The following is a 13,837-nucleotide window of genomic DNA, read 5'->3' on the forward strand; positions in this document are numbered from 1 at the left end:
ACTCTTATATTGAGTGTCCTGCATCGCTGTCAACTCTTCTTCCTGTTTCCTCATAGCTCTCTGCAACCTATTTGCTCTATAACATTGATACAAACGCACCAATCCCCACAAAGTGATTACACAAATCACAATTATGATGATGGGTTTCAGTATGTACCAAACGATACCTTTCCCTAGGTTGGCAAACCAACTTCCAACTTTACCCATTCCATGACCTACTTTTTCCCACACATTTACCTTTGCCAGGTCCTCAATTTCGTAGTGTATGGCAGTGATGTTTTGTATATACTTCTCTAGAGGTTTTGAATTGTCTGGAATGTAAGTACAGCATTCCTGGACCTTCAAAGCCTTACAGACTCCTCCCTCTTTTGCTAACAGAACGTCTAAAGCAAGTCGGTTCTGAAGAACCATTGCCCTAATCGATTGCATCTCCCCTTCTATCAACATCAAGGATCTTGCAGTACTGGCAGATAGCCTATCTACGACTGTAGCTAACCTCCTAATTTTGATGTCATTCATTATTAATCCTAAGAAAGGGAATGCAGCACCTAGTACATCTCCAACTACTTCTGCTGCACCCAGCCCTCGCTTCCATCTAGTTGATATTTCTTTCTTAGGCGTGTCTAAATTCTCAACATGATATATTTTAGGGAAGACAACAGCCAGATAGCATGATCCGTACCAATTATCTGGTAACTTCACATAGGCACTTCTTCCACATACAAAATATACATTTGGTATTGCTTGCATCCCTTTCATAAAGTTCTTAGAGTAATATTCCAATTGAAAAGCATGTTCACAATGGACTTGACCTACATAAAAGTTTTCATAATATGAGTAACTCCTGTGAATGCACAGTTTTCCCCGTTTATCCTTATCCAAAGCAATTGGACCAATACTACCTTTTCTTTGATGTGCCCTCTCCTCCTTGGTCCAATCTGTTTCCCATTGTCCTGATGCTTTCAAAATCTTCTGCCTCCTGTATCTAGTATCTACCTGTGCTATAAACTTTTTCTCAACTTCTGATATTTGACAAGTCAGATTGTTCCTTCGAGCATGTGAAGTATCTAACGTTCTCCATGGAATAAACCATTTGTGTAATCTGTCTTCGCTTTTGTAGTAGTCCCATTTATTCAAATGCTTGAAATTCGGAACCTCTGGCAATGTCGAGTCGAAATTCGAGAAATAATACTCGAATCCTTCTCGTCCATAAAACATGCTCAACAATAAACTGCACGTTATTCCATATGTCAACGGAAGATGATGGTATCTGATACCCTCCTCCACTGAAGCTGGTAATTGCATACAAACGTAACAATCCTTCACTTCCATGGCATCAACATATTCATAAAGCAATTTAGCATAAGCATTTGACTTGTAATTTCCCTGTGACTCGTCGGTGTGAAGCCTTTTTATTTCTGCATCTAACAATGCTTTGTCTTTCTCATTGATGTTTCCCTTCTCTTTAATAATGGTAGTTTTCGGTGTTGATACTCCCTTATCCTCCTTAACTGCGGTTTCATCCCCTTCGTGTCCCGCTAGGAATTAAACAGTTACCACTAAAATTATAAGAGAAACCACTACTCCTAAAAGTGTAACAGCTATACATTTTGCCCTGCGGTTCGGGTTGCCAGCCTCCATGTTCTCAAACAGTGTAGTTTTTGACTTTCTTCCAGCATTCACTTCCTCTTCTTTTCAAACAAAGTCTTTCTCTCTTGCAATGTCTTTCTTTGAACACTTGGAAGCTTGACAATTTGTTTCCGCAAAACAGTTCAAAGTCCAGTAGAAAATAGACAACCCTAGCCCTTCTCCATCCACTAAAATGAAACCCCTATCACTTTTCTTCTTCCACTCAGCGCTAGGTTATCTTGCAACAAGTTTTTACAATTTCTTTTCAACAGTCTTATTTTCGTCTGAAGTTATGTATGACTCAAGGAGTGACACTACGTCTTCATAAATGTCCATCCGAAGTATCATTCCCTCAGGTTCTGGGCAGTTCGTCCCACAACATGGAAAGTCAACTTTTTCTAGGATTATTCTCCTTATTTCGCTCAAGACAAGTGGACGGACAAAATTGAGAGTTAGCGTTTTTTCAATTTCCACTCCTGGCACTGTCAGTTCTACATCCACAATTACAAAGGGGTCCGTTCTAATCAAGATCACTTTCTTCACCTTTCCAGTTCTGCGCCCCTTTGAAGACATTCACAATATGGTATTAATCCACAACAATAAGCGCTCCTAGCATTTCTACTACTCGCTCAAGCATTTCCAAACGAAGAAGAGTTCCCTCCAATATTGGATATCGTGAACAGCAAACTGGAAACTCAACTGTCTCTAAAATCAATTTTCTTATTCCACTCAGGAGAGCAGGATGAACGATGTTGAGTGTCAGCAACCTTTCGGTCTCCGCTCCTGGTAGTAGAAACCTTATTTGCACTGTGATGATCGGGTCAGTTCTGATCAGTTCCACTTCCCTGATCCTCCCTGTTCTGTGTCTCCCAGACATCTGCAACGAGGTAGGTCCAATCGGGAGTAGAGTATCTTCTGCTAGGCACTCGCACCCTACTTGATCTTCTAAGACCCTCCTCGGCGTGATCCTGGATATCTTCTTCTGGATCTGAGTCTTCGGATATAGGAGCAAGCGTTTCTTCCTGAGCCGACCTCAAACTTAGCCTTCTTCTCCTTGTTGGCCAAGTGGCAGCTCCAAGCCTTATTCTCCTATTTCTTGTCCTCTCACTTGGTTCTTGGTCGCTCTGATACGGATCTGAGTCTGAGTCGTATTCACTTCTGCTCTCTCCTTCAGTTGCGTCTTCTGTCTCACTGCCGTCCTGCCTTCGCTCTTCTTCTGAATCCGTTGCATTCCCAACTTCTTCCGACACCCCCTCAGCTGCCTCAATCCCTTCTTGCGACTCTCCTTCCACTTCCGGGCTTTCGTCTGGGATGGGAGCTGTTCCTTCTAGAGGTGCTGGAACTCTTCTAGTATGGGATGCATGGATCCAATTTGGCAGCCCCCCGCACTTCACCGCGGTGTTCGTTATCAGGATTACCTGAAAGGGCCCACGCCAGCGAACCTCTAGGCAGTTCTTCCGGACGTGTTTTTTAACTAAGACCCAGTCCCCTGGGTTCAGGTCATGACACAGGTTCCTCGATGCTGGAACTTCAGCCGCATGCACCTGAAGGGACACAGAATGGATGGCGTCAGACAGTCCTTTACAATAATCCAAGATCAGATCATCTGTAATATTCAATAGGGCAGTAGTTGGAACTGTAGGAAGTCTCATGGCCCTCCCCATCAGGATCTCGTGGGGAGAAAGACCTGTCCTCCTGTCAGGGGTGCTGCGCATGCTCATGAGCACTAAAGGAAGAGCATCTGGCCAACTCAAAGATGTGGATGCCACTACTTTAGCCAATCTATTCTTCAACGTGCCATTCACTTGTTCCACAATTCCTGAAGCTTCTGGTCGATAACTACAATGCAGCTTTTGATCGATATTCAGTGTGGAGCACAACATCTTCACTATTTCGCTGTTAAAATGTTTTCCTCTGTCAGATTCCAAAGAGGCAGGCACCCCGAAGCGCGGTATCAACTCCCTGAGCAACAATTTAGCCACTGTGAGTGTATCGCACCTACGTGTAGGGTACGCTTCAACCCATCTGGAAAATACGCATACAATCACCAACACATACCTAAGGCGATTGACTCTTGGCATTTCGATGAAATCTAATTGCATTCTATTGAAAGGCCCCCCCGACCTCCCAATGTGACTCAGTGTGACTGGTGTTCGTTTGCCTACGTTCAGTTGTTGGCAGGTAACACATCGCTTACATACTGATTCTGCTGCTATTCTAAATTTAGGGCAATACCAAGTTTGCCTAAACACTCTCATCATAGCATCCCTTCCTAGATGTACTGGACCATGTATTTCTCTCGCCATGGGATTAGCTAATTCTTCAGGTAACACAGCTCTCCCATCTGCTGAAACCCAAAAATCCATTTCACTTCGCACACAACCTGCTATTTCCCATGCCTTTTTCTCTGTTTCAGGTGCGTTCTCCTGCATTATTCTTAAATCCTCCCAAGTGTCTACAGTTTCTAACATCATACTTAATTCAGTCTTTTCTTCTGCACCTTCTATTTCCCTCTTTGAGAAAGAATAATTTTGTTCCGCACAATAGCGTGCGACTTCATCAGCGTATCTGTTGCCTTGTGACACAAAATCTGTATTCTTAGTATGAGCTACACACTTTACGATTGCAATATCAACTGGACCTTGTAATGCTTCTAACAATAATCGCACAAATTCTCCATTTCGAATGGGCGAACCAGAGGAGGTCATGTAACCCCTCTGAGACCACAACTGCCCGAAATCATGAACCACACCGAAACCATATTGGCTGTACGTGTAGATGGTGACTCTTTTCCCGTTTCCTGCTATGCAGGCACGAGTTAGGGCAATAATTTCTGCTACCTGTGCGGAATGTACTCCTTCCAGGCAAGCGGCTTCCACAACTCCAGTAATGGTACAAACAGCATAAGCTGCTCTCAACCGACCAGTATCGTCTCTTAAACATGAGCCATCAACAAAATAAATTTCATCGGGGTCAGACAATGGCTCATCCACAATATCTGGTCGGGGTTTCGTGCATAGTTCAGTCACATCAAGGCAATCGTGGTCTTCACATCCTTCGCCTTCTATTACAGTAGGTAATGGCATCAAAGTAGCAGGATTCAAGACAGAGCATCTCCTGAGAGTCACGTTCTCTGCGGCAAGTATAACTTGCTCGTAGCGCGTGAGCCTACTATTGGTCAGATGCTGCGTCTTCGTCCTGGTCATTAGCAATTCAACTGAATGTGGTACATACACCACTACTGGATGTCCCATCACAATACTCTCGCTCCTTTCAATGCTGACACCCGTTGCAGCAACGGATTTGAGACATCCGGGCAACGCTGCGGCTACTGGATCTAATGTAGCCGAAAAATATGCAACTGGTCTACGGGCATTTCCGTGGGTCTGTGCCAAGACTGACAAAGCACATCCCTCTCTCTCACAGCAATAGAGTGAAAATGACTTTTCGTAATCTGGCATTCCCAGAGCCGGAGCACGACATAAATCGTCTCTCAGCTGTAAAAACGCCACCAGACATTCTTCATCCCATGGTACCGGATCACTCACCTCCTTGTGCGTCAGTTTCTGTAAGGGCTTTGCTTTCAGTGAGAAGTTAACTATCCACTGTCGGCAGTAACCCACCATTCCTAGGAACATTCTAACTTCTCTCTGTGTTGTAGGCGCATTCATTTTCAATATTGCCTCAATCCTCTCTGGGGACACCTTACGTTTCCCTTTTTCTAACCGGTGCCCTAGATACTGTACTTCTGTCAGACAATACTGCAACTTGCTCGGAGATACCTTATGTCCATTTTCAGCTAAATGGTTCAGTAAGGCAATTGAGTCTGCTTTACAAGCTTCCTCTGTTTCTGACGCAACAAGTAGGTCATCTATGTACTGTACCAGAACCGATTTCTGTGGCAGTACTAGATTCTCAAGATTCTTTTTCAACAACTGATTAAAGATGGATGGGCTGTCTGTGAATCCTTGTGGGATTCGACACCATGTTAAAACGCGATCTTCCATTTTAAAAGCAAAAAGATACCTGCTCTCTTCATCCAATGGGATTGAAAAGAAAGCCTGACAAAGATCTATCACTGTGAACCATTCTGCTTGACATGGTATTTGAAATAGTATCACTGAAGGATTCGGTACCACGGGACAACATGAAACGACTATGTTGTTAATTTTTCGTAAATCCTGAACTATCCTAAACTTCCCGCTAGGTTTCTGCAAACCCATAATCGGGGAGTTACAAGGACTACCCACGATTTCTTTCAGTATTCCCTGCTGTATCATTGACTCGATCACAGGTTTTATTCCCGCAATCGTTTCCTGGGACAATTTGTATTGAGGCGTTCTTGGAAACTCAACATTTGGTTTTACCAATATTTTTACCGGCTCTACCCCCTTAATCAATCCTATTTCTTCTCCTGTGAAATCCCATACCTCTGACGCCACTGCATCTCGTAGGTCTTGAGGAAGATCTTCTATTGTCAGAGTAGGATATAGTTCTACACAAGATTTTGAATTAGCCACCTTAAAAGTAGCATCTTCGTCGGTAGTCTGTACCTCCACTCCTTGCGGGGTGCAGTATATGGTGCAATTCAGTTTGCACAACAAATCCCTTCCTAACAGACATACCGGACTCGAGTCACAAACCACAAACTGATGTTCGTTCATGTGGTTTCCTATCTTCACAGACACTGGTTCGGTCACGGGACTTGTCATTCTTTTATTTGCGACTCCTACCACCTGAATTGTTTCCCCTGACATTGGCAAGTCTGGAACCACCGCTGATCTCAGAGTCGAACGAGTAGCCCCAGTATCCACTAAGAACGTAGTGGGACACCCTGCCACTTCTGCCTCAACAAATGGCCCTCTCTGATCCACTTCTAGGACTGCCCCGAGGGTACAGTCCTCTTCACTGCTCACCCGTTGTCCTGTCAATGGATCAATGTAATAACACTTTTCTTCCTCGATAAACAGAGGCATTTGTTTAACCCCTTCGGGGCTAATGACGAGCTGGGCTCGTCATCGCGCTTACCTGTCCTGCGCGGATGACAAGGCCAGCTCGTCATCAGCCCCACCCTCGGGGGAAGCGCTGGCGCTCCCCCCGAGGCTCTCAGATCGTCATTGTTTTGCTGGGGGCGGCAGTGGAAGAGCTTCCGCTGCCGCCCCCGCCCCCCCCCATGGTAATCCCTGATGACGTCAGCGCGCACAGCGCGCGCTGACATCATCAGGGATTCCCAGCGCTCGGGAAGCCATTTGCTTCCTGCGCGCTTCAGAAGAAGGTAGGTTTTGGGACTCCGGCGGGGGTTTGGGGCAGCGAAGAGGCATCAGGGGAGAGGAAAGAGATTTTCCTTTCCCCTGATGTCTCTTTGCAGGGCATTTCTGCCTCACGATCGCGCACAGCGTCGCGATTGTGCGGCGGAAATGCCCCCACTAGACACCAGGGATATACTTTTAGTTTTTAGGAAGTGACCCCTTGGGCAAGGGTCACTTCCAGGCTGGCTGGCAATATGTTTTCGTTTTTCTGCCCCCCCTGGGGGGAAATCGGCCCGTTTTTTCGGCCGTTTTGCCCCCAGGGGGGGCAGAAATTCCCCACTAGCACCAGGGATATAGATTTGTACAAAGATGGCGGCCATTTATTTTGTTTACGTTTTTCTGTCCCCCCTGGGGGCAAATCGGCCCGTTTTTTTTTGCCGTTTTGCCCCCAGGGGGGACAGAAAATGCCCACTAGACACCAGGGATGTAATTTTAGTTTTTAGGAAGCGACCCCTTGGGCAAGGGTCGCTTCCAGGTGGGGTCTGAGTATGTTTTCGTTTTTCTGCCCCCCCTGGGGGGAAATCGGCCCGTTTTTCGGCCGTTTTGCCCCCAGGGGGGGCAGAAATTACCCACTAGAACCAGGGATTTTTGTTGGGGCAATGTGTTTGTTTTGGGAAGCGACCCCTTGGGTAAGGGTCGCTTCCAGGTGGACATGATTGTGTTTTTGTTTTTCTGTCCACCCTGGGGGCAAATCGGCCTGTTTTTTTTGCCGTTTTGCCCCCAGGGGGGGCGGAAAATGCCCACTAACACAAAGTTTTTAGGAAGCGACCCCTTGGGCATGTTTGCTGGTGGTGTGTGTGGGGAGTGGTACTTGGCTGGATGGTGTGCGTGGAGCGGTGCTTGGCTGGCGGTGTGTGTGGAGTGGTACTTGGCTGTCGGTGTGCGCTGAGTGGTGTTTGGCTGGCGGTGTGCGTGGAGGGGTACTTGGCTATCTATGCACAGAGTGGTGCTTGGCTGGCGGTGTGTGTGGAGTGGCGCTTGGCTGGTGGTGTGTGTAGAGTGGTACTTGGCTGTCTGTGCACGGAGTGGTGCTTGGCTGGCGGTGTGTGTGGAGTGGCGCTTGGCTGGTGGTGTGCGTGGAGTGCTACTTTGCTGTCTGTGCACGGAGTGCTGCTTGGCTGGTGGTGTGTGTGGAGTGGCGCTTGGCTGGTGTTGTGCGTGGAGTGCTACTTTGCTGTCTGTGCACGGAGTGCTGCTTGGCTGGCGGTGTGTGTGGAGTGGCGCTTGGCTGGTGGTGTGCGTGGAGTGCTACTTTGCTGTCTGTGCACGGAGTGCTGCTTGGCTGGCGGTGTGTGTGGAGTGGCGCTTGGCTGGTGGTGTGCGTGGAGTGCTACTTTGCTGTCTGTGCACGGAGTGCTGCTTGGCTGGCGGTGTGTGTGGAGTGGCGCTTGGCTGGCGGTGTGTGTGGAGTGGCGCTTGGCTGGATGGTGCTTGGCTGGCGGTGAGTGGTGCTTGGCTGGTGGTGCTTGTGGAGTGGCGCTTGGCTGGTGGTGTGCGTGGAGTGCTACTTTGCTGTCTGTGCACGGAGTGCTGCTTGGCTGGCGGTGTGTGTGGAGTGGCGCTTGGCTGGTGGTGTGCGTGGAGTGCTACTTTGCTGTCTGTGCACGGAGTGCTGCTTGGCTGGCGGTGTGTGTGGAGTGGCGCTTGGCTGGCGGTGTGTGTGGAGTGGCGCTTGGCTGGATGGTGCTTGGCTGGCGGTGAGTGGTGCTTGGCTGGTGGTGCTTGTGGAGTGGCGCTTGGCAGGTGGTGTGCGTGGAGTGCTACTTTGCTCTCTGTGCACGGAGTGGTGCTTTGCTGGCGGTGTGTGTGGAGTGGCGCTTGGCTGTTAGTGTGCGTGGAGTGCTACTTTGCTGTCTGTGCACGGAGTGCTGCTTGGCTGGCGGTGTGTGTGGAGTGGCGCTTGGCTGGTGGTGTGCGTGGAGTGCTACTTTGCTGTCTGTGCACGGAGTGCTGCTTGGCTGGCGGTGTGTGTGGAGTGGCGCTTGGCTGGTGGTGTGCGTGGAGTGCTACTTTGCTGTCTGTGCACGGAGTGCTGCTTGGCTGGCGGTGTGTGTGGAGTGGCGCTTGGCTGGATGGTGCTTGGCTGGCGGTGAGTGGTGCTTGGCTGGTGGTGCTTGTGGAGTGGCGCCTGGCAGGTGGTGTGCGTGGAGTGCTACTTTGCTGTCTGTGCACGGAGTGGTGCTTGGCTGGCGGTGTGTGTGGAGTGGCGCTTGGCTGTTAGTGTGCGTGGAGTGCTACTTTGCTGTCTGTGCACGGAGTGCTGCTTGGCTGGCGGTGTGTGTGGAGTGGTGCTTGGCTGGTGGTGTGCGTGGAGTGCTACTTTGCTGTCTGTGCACGGAGTGCTGCTTGGCTGGCGGTGTGTGTGGAGTGGCGCTTGGCTGGTGGTGTGCGTGGAGTGCTACTTTGCTGTCTGTGCACGGAGTGCTGCTTGGCTGGCGGTGTGTGTGGAGTGGCGCTTGGCTGGTGGTGTGCGTGGAGTGCTACTTTGCTGTCTGCACGGAGTGCTGCTTGGCTGGCGGTGTGTGTGGAGTGCTGCTTGGCTGGCGGTGTGTGTGGAGTGGCGCTTGGCTGGTGGTGTGCGTGGAGTGCTACTTTGCTGTCTGTGCACGGAGTGCTGCTTGGCTGGCGGTGTGTGTGGAGTGGCGCTTGGCTGGTGGTGTGCGTGGAGTGCTACTTTGCTGTCTGTGCACGGAGTGCTGCTTGGCTGGAGGTGTGTGTTGAGTGGCGCTTGGCTGGTGGTGTGCGTGGAGTGCTGCTTGGCTGGAGGTGTGTGTTGAGTGGCGCTTGGCTGGTGGCGTGCGTGGAGTGCTACTTTGCTGTCTGTGCACGGAGTGCTGCTTGGCTGGCGGTGTGTGTGGAGTGGCGCTTGGCTGGTGGTGTGCGTGGAGTGCTACTTTGCTGTCTGTGCACGGAGTGCTGCTTGGCTGGCGGTGTGTGTGGAGTGGCGCTTGGCTGGTGGTGTGCTGGAGTGCTACTTTGCTGTCTGTGCACGGAGTGCTGCTTGGCTGGCGGTGTGTGTGGAGTGGTGTTTGGCTGGCGGTGTGTGGGGAGTGGTGTTTGGCTGGCGGTGTGTGGGGAGTGGTACTTGGCTGGATGGTGTGCGTGGAGTGGTACTTGGCTGTCGGTGTGCGCTGAGTGGGGTTTGGCTGGCGGTGTGCATGGTCTGGTGCTTGGATGGTGGTGTGGGTGGACTGGAACTCTGCTGGCGGTGTGTGAGTAGTTACTTTCTGTTGGTCACTACACACACTGCTAGTTGAGTGACACTCTACGCAGTCCATCATTTTCTGTAGTTGCTATGTCAGATATGTGGGCGTGTGAAAGTGATGGGCGGCTGGCGGTGTGAATGTTTTGTATGTGTCACACGTACAAAAGGTGTATGAATGTCCTTACTGCCCCTGTGTGATATGGGTACTGGTAGTAGCAAAAGACTGACTGGCACCAAAGTGGTCAGGCACTTTACAAAAATTCAAAAAATTATCCAGTGTCTTGATGTTAAAACTCATCTAATCTCATTTGGTCTAAGCCCTAATTGATGGCCCATCTGGCCGAATTTTAATTTGGGGGGCAAATTTGTGTGTTGTTTTTTTAATTGTTATATTGTTTGTGAAATGTGGTAGTAATTTTTTTTTCTTCTCTATTTTTGTCTTGTTCCAGGCTTTTGCTGTTTGGATTGTTGTAGGTTGCGTGTCTGTTTGCAGCTTGTGTAGTTGCTTGTGCTTGGTAAGTGAATGTATTTTGTACTACTTCTCCTTGATGTTTGTCTTTTTGAAAAAGGTTGTACCTCTAGCAGTTTGTGTGGCTCTGTGTTTTTTTTTTCAGGATTAGTGTTTGATGTGCACTTTGTTTTCTAATGTCATTTCTTTTTTTCTTTCTAGTGGGATTTCATTTCTTTTCGCTGTGTCTCAACAGAGTAGGTGCTGGTGAGTGTAGCTATATTTTGTAAGAGTGAAATTGTTTTGGATTGTATTTATCTTTTAGTGAAAGCCTTACCTTGTTTACTTCTTACTTTGCACAGTGTAGGTTGTTGTTCACTTGTGTGTGCAGTCTTCTTGCTTTGTAAGGATAATGGCTAGTCGCAGGATTACTGCTCAGCAGGTTCTTGGTTTGCTTTTTGAGTCTTCCTCGGACCATGGTTCAGAGTCTGAGTCCGATTCGGACTCCCAGGAAGTGGCAGAAGATTCAGGCAGTGAGTTTTCTCTTCGCATGGAATCATCATCATCGGATGATGACTCTTCTTCTAGTGCTGATGAAGGGCCTATGGTACAGGAGGACATTGTGTTGCCGGTAGTGGGCCAAGAGGCACCTGTGCTGCTGCCTAGGGCCGCAAGGTTTCCTTTCTTTTTACGTCGGCAAGAGGCATGTGGGCTGGAGCCTGCACCCAAAAGGCTTCACATTGCTGTGGTGCGCAAAGGGGCATCTGGTGCTTTTCGTCTTCCTGCTCGTGTAGTGCAGCAAGAGGCATCTGGGGCTGTTAGGCTTCCCATTGGTGTAGAGCGGCAAGAGGCATCTGGGCCTGCTGGGTTTCCCGGTGGTGTAGTGCAGCAAGAAGCATCTCAGGCTGCTGGGCTTCCCGTTGGTGTAGTGCAGGAAGAGCCCTCTGGGGATGCTACGTCTTCTGTTGGTGTTGTGCAGCCAGAAGTATCTGTGGCTGTTAGGCTTCCCGTTGGAGAACAGCAGCAAGATGTTTCGGTGCTGCAGGCTGGGGTGGCTGCTCCCCCCGTTGATAGGGATGGCCTCTGGGTTCCCCCTGGCTTGGTGCAGCCGGCATTGCCAGAGTTCACTGGTGTTCCTGGGTGTAGAGTGAATACAGAGAATTTTCTGCCAATTAATTTTTTTCAGTTGTTTTTTGACGATGTGTTTTTGCAAAAGATTGTTGAGCAAACCAATTTATATGCAGAACAATATTTGAGGGCCAACAGTGCCAGCCTTAAGCCCTATTGTAGAGCAATCCGGTGGACTCCCACCAATGTTGAAGAGATGAAGAAGTTTCTGGGATTAACTTTTTTGATGGGCTTGATAAGGAAGTCATCAATTACTTCATATTGGTCCACTAGTCCCTTGATGGTAACAGCTGTATTTCCAGCAGTCATAAGTCGTGATCGGTATACGCTTCTTCTTCGGATGATGCATTTTGCTGATAATAGTTTAGCGTTGTCACGCGATCACCCTGATTGTGACCGTTTGTTTAAAATTCGGCCTGTCCTTGATCACTTTGTTGATCGTTTTTCTGAGATTTTTGTCCCTGGTAAAGAAATTGCAGTGGATGAGTCTTTGGTGTTGTTCAAGGGCCGCTTGGTTTTTAGGCAATACATTCCTAGTAAGAGGTCACGCTATGGAATCAAACTGTATATGCTGTGTGACAGTGAGACTGGATATGTCTACAATTTCAGGATGTACACTGGTAAGGAGTCCCGCATTAACCCTCCCGGTTGTCCTTCTACTTTTGGAGTAACTGAGAAAATTGTGTGGGAACTAGGTAGAGGATTATTTAACAAAGGCCATCATTTATATGTAGATAACTTCTACACTGGTGTGCAGTTGTTCAAGGAGTTGGCCAAAGTGGGCACTGTTGCTTGTGGCACAATGCGCAGTAACCGTAAAGGTTTCCCAAAGGAACTTGTTTGCAAAAGGCTTGTGCGGGGACAGTCTACGGCATTGCGATGTGGGGAGCTTTTAGCTGTGAAGTATTCAGACAAGAGAGATGTGTACATGCTGACTACTATCCACGATGAAAGTACTGTACCTGTGCCTGTTTGGGGTCAGGGTGCTGAAGTGCGCAAACCTGTGTGCATTCTAGCTTACAATAAGTTCATGGGTGGTGTTGACAGAGTAGATCAGAGGTTGGAACCTTATGCTGCTCTTCGAAAGGCTTACGTTTGGTACAAGAAGTTGGCTATCCATCTGTTCCACTTGGCATCATTTAATGCTTTCGTTGTGTACCAGAAGTCTTGTTCTGGGACGAAGATGACTTTTCTTAAGTTTCAGGAGTCTATAATAGGCAGCCTTGTACTTGTGCAGCAGGCAAGTGTTCCTAGATTTGGAGTGGTGGAGGAAGTGGCTAGATTGCAAGATCGCCACTTTCCTGAATCTATTCCTTCCACTACTGCTAGAGACTTTCCGACTAGAAGATGCAGAGTCTGTTGGCGAAGAGGCGTGCGGAAGGAGTCTCGTATATACTGTCCTGACTGTCCTTCTAAGCCTGCATTGTGTATGTCAGCTTGTTTTAAATCGTACCACACGCAAAAGAACTATTGGGAGTTTGATTGAGCTGTAAAGTGAATTGCTTGGTCTGCATTCTGTAAAACATTTTTAGTTTGTTTCAAGGATTGGCATTAGTGCAAAGTTTTTATTTTAAGAATTTGTGTTACCTGATTTGTAGGTATTTCCATTTGTTTAGTGTCATTTTCAAAAAAAGAATTCTAAATGTGTTTGTGGTGTGTGCCGGCTGGTGCTTGGCTGGCGGTGTGTGTGGAGTTGCGCTTGGCTGGCGGTGTGTGTGGAGTGGTGCTTGGCTGGCGGTGTGTGTGGAGTGGTGCTTGGCTGGCGGTGTGTGTGGAGTGGTGCTTGGCTGTCTGTGCACGGAGTGGTGCTTTGCTGGCGGTGTGTGTGGAGTGGCGCTTGGCTGGTGGTGTTCGTGGAGTGGTACTTGGCTGTCTGTGCATGGAGTGGTGTTTGGCTGATGGTGTGTGTGGAGTGGTGCTTGGCTGGCGGTGTGTGTGGACTGGTGCTTGGCTGGCGGTGTGTGTGGAGTGGTGCTTGGCTGGCGGTGTGTGTGGAGTGGCGCTTGGCTGGTGGTGTTTGCGGAGTGGTACTTGGCTGGAGGGTGTGCGTGGAGCGGTGTTTAGCTGTCTGTGCACGGAGTGGTGCTTGGCTGGCGGTGTGCGTGGAGAGGCGCTTGG

The sequence above is a fragment of the Lissotriton helveticus genome, chromosome 4_1 (assembly GCF_964261635.1).
Source record: "Lissotriton helveticus chromosome 4_1, aLisHel1.1, whole genome shotgun sequence".
In the NCBI taxonomy this organism is placed as follows: domain Eukaryota; kingdom Metazoa; phylum Chordata; class Amphibia; order Caudata; family Salamandridae; genus Lissotriton; species Lissotriton helveticus.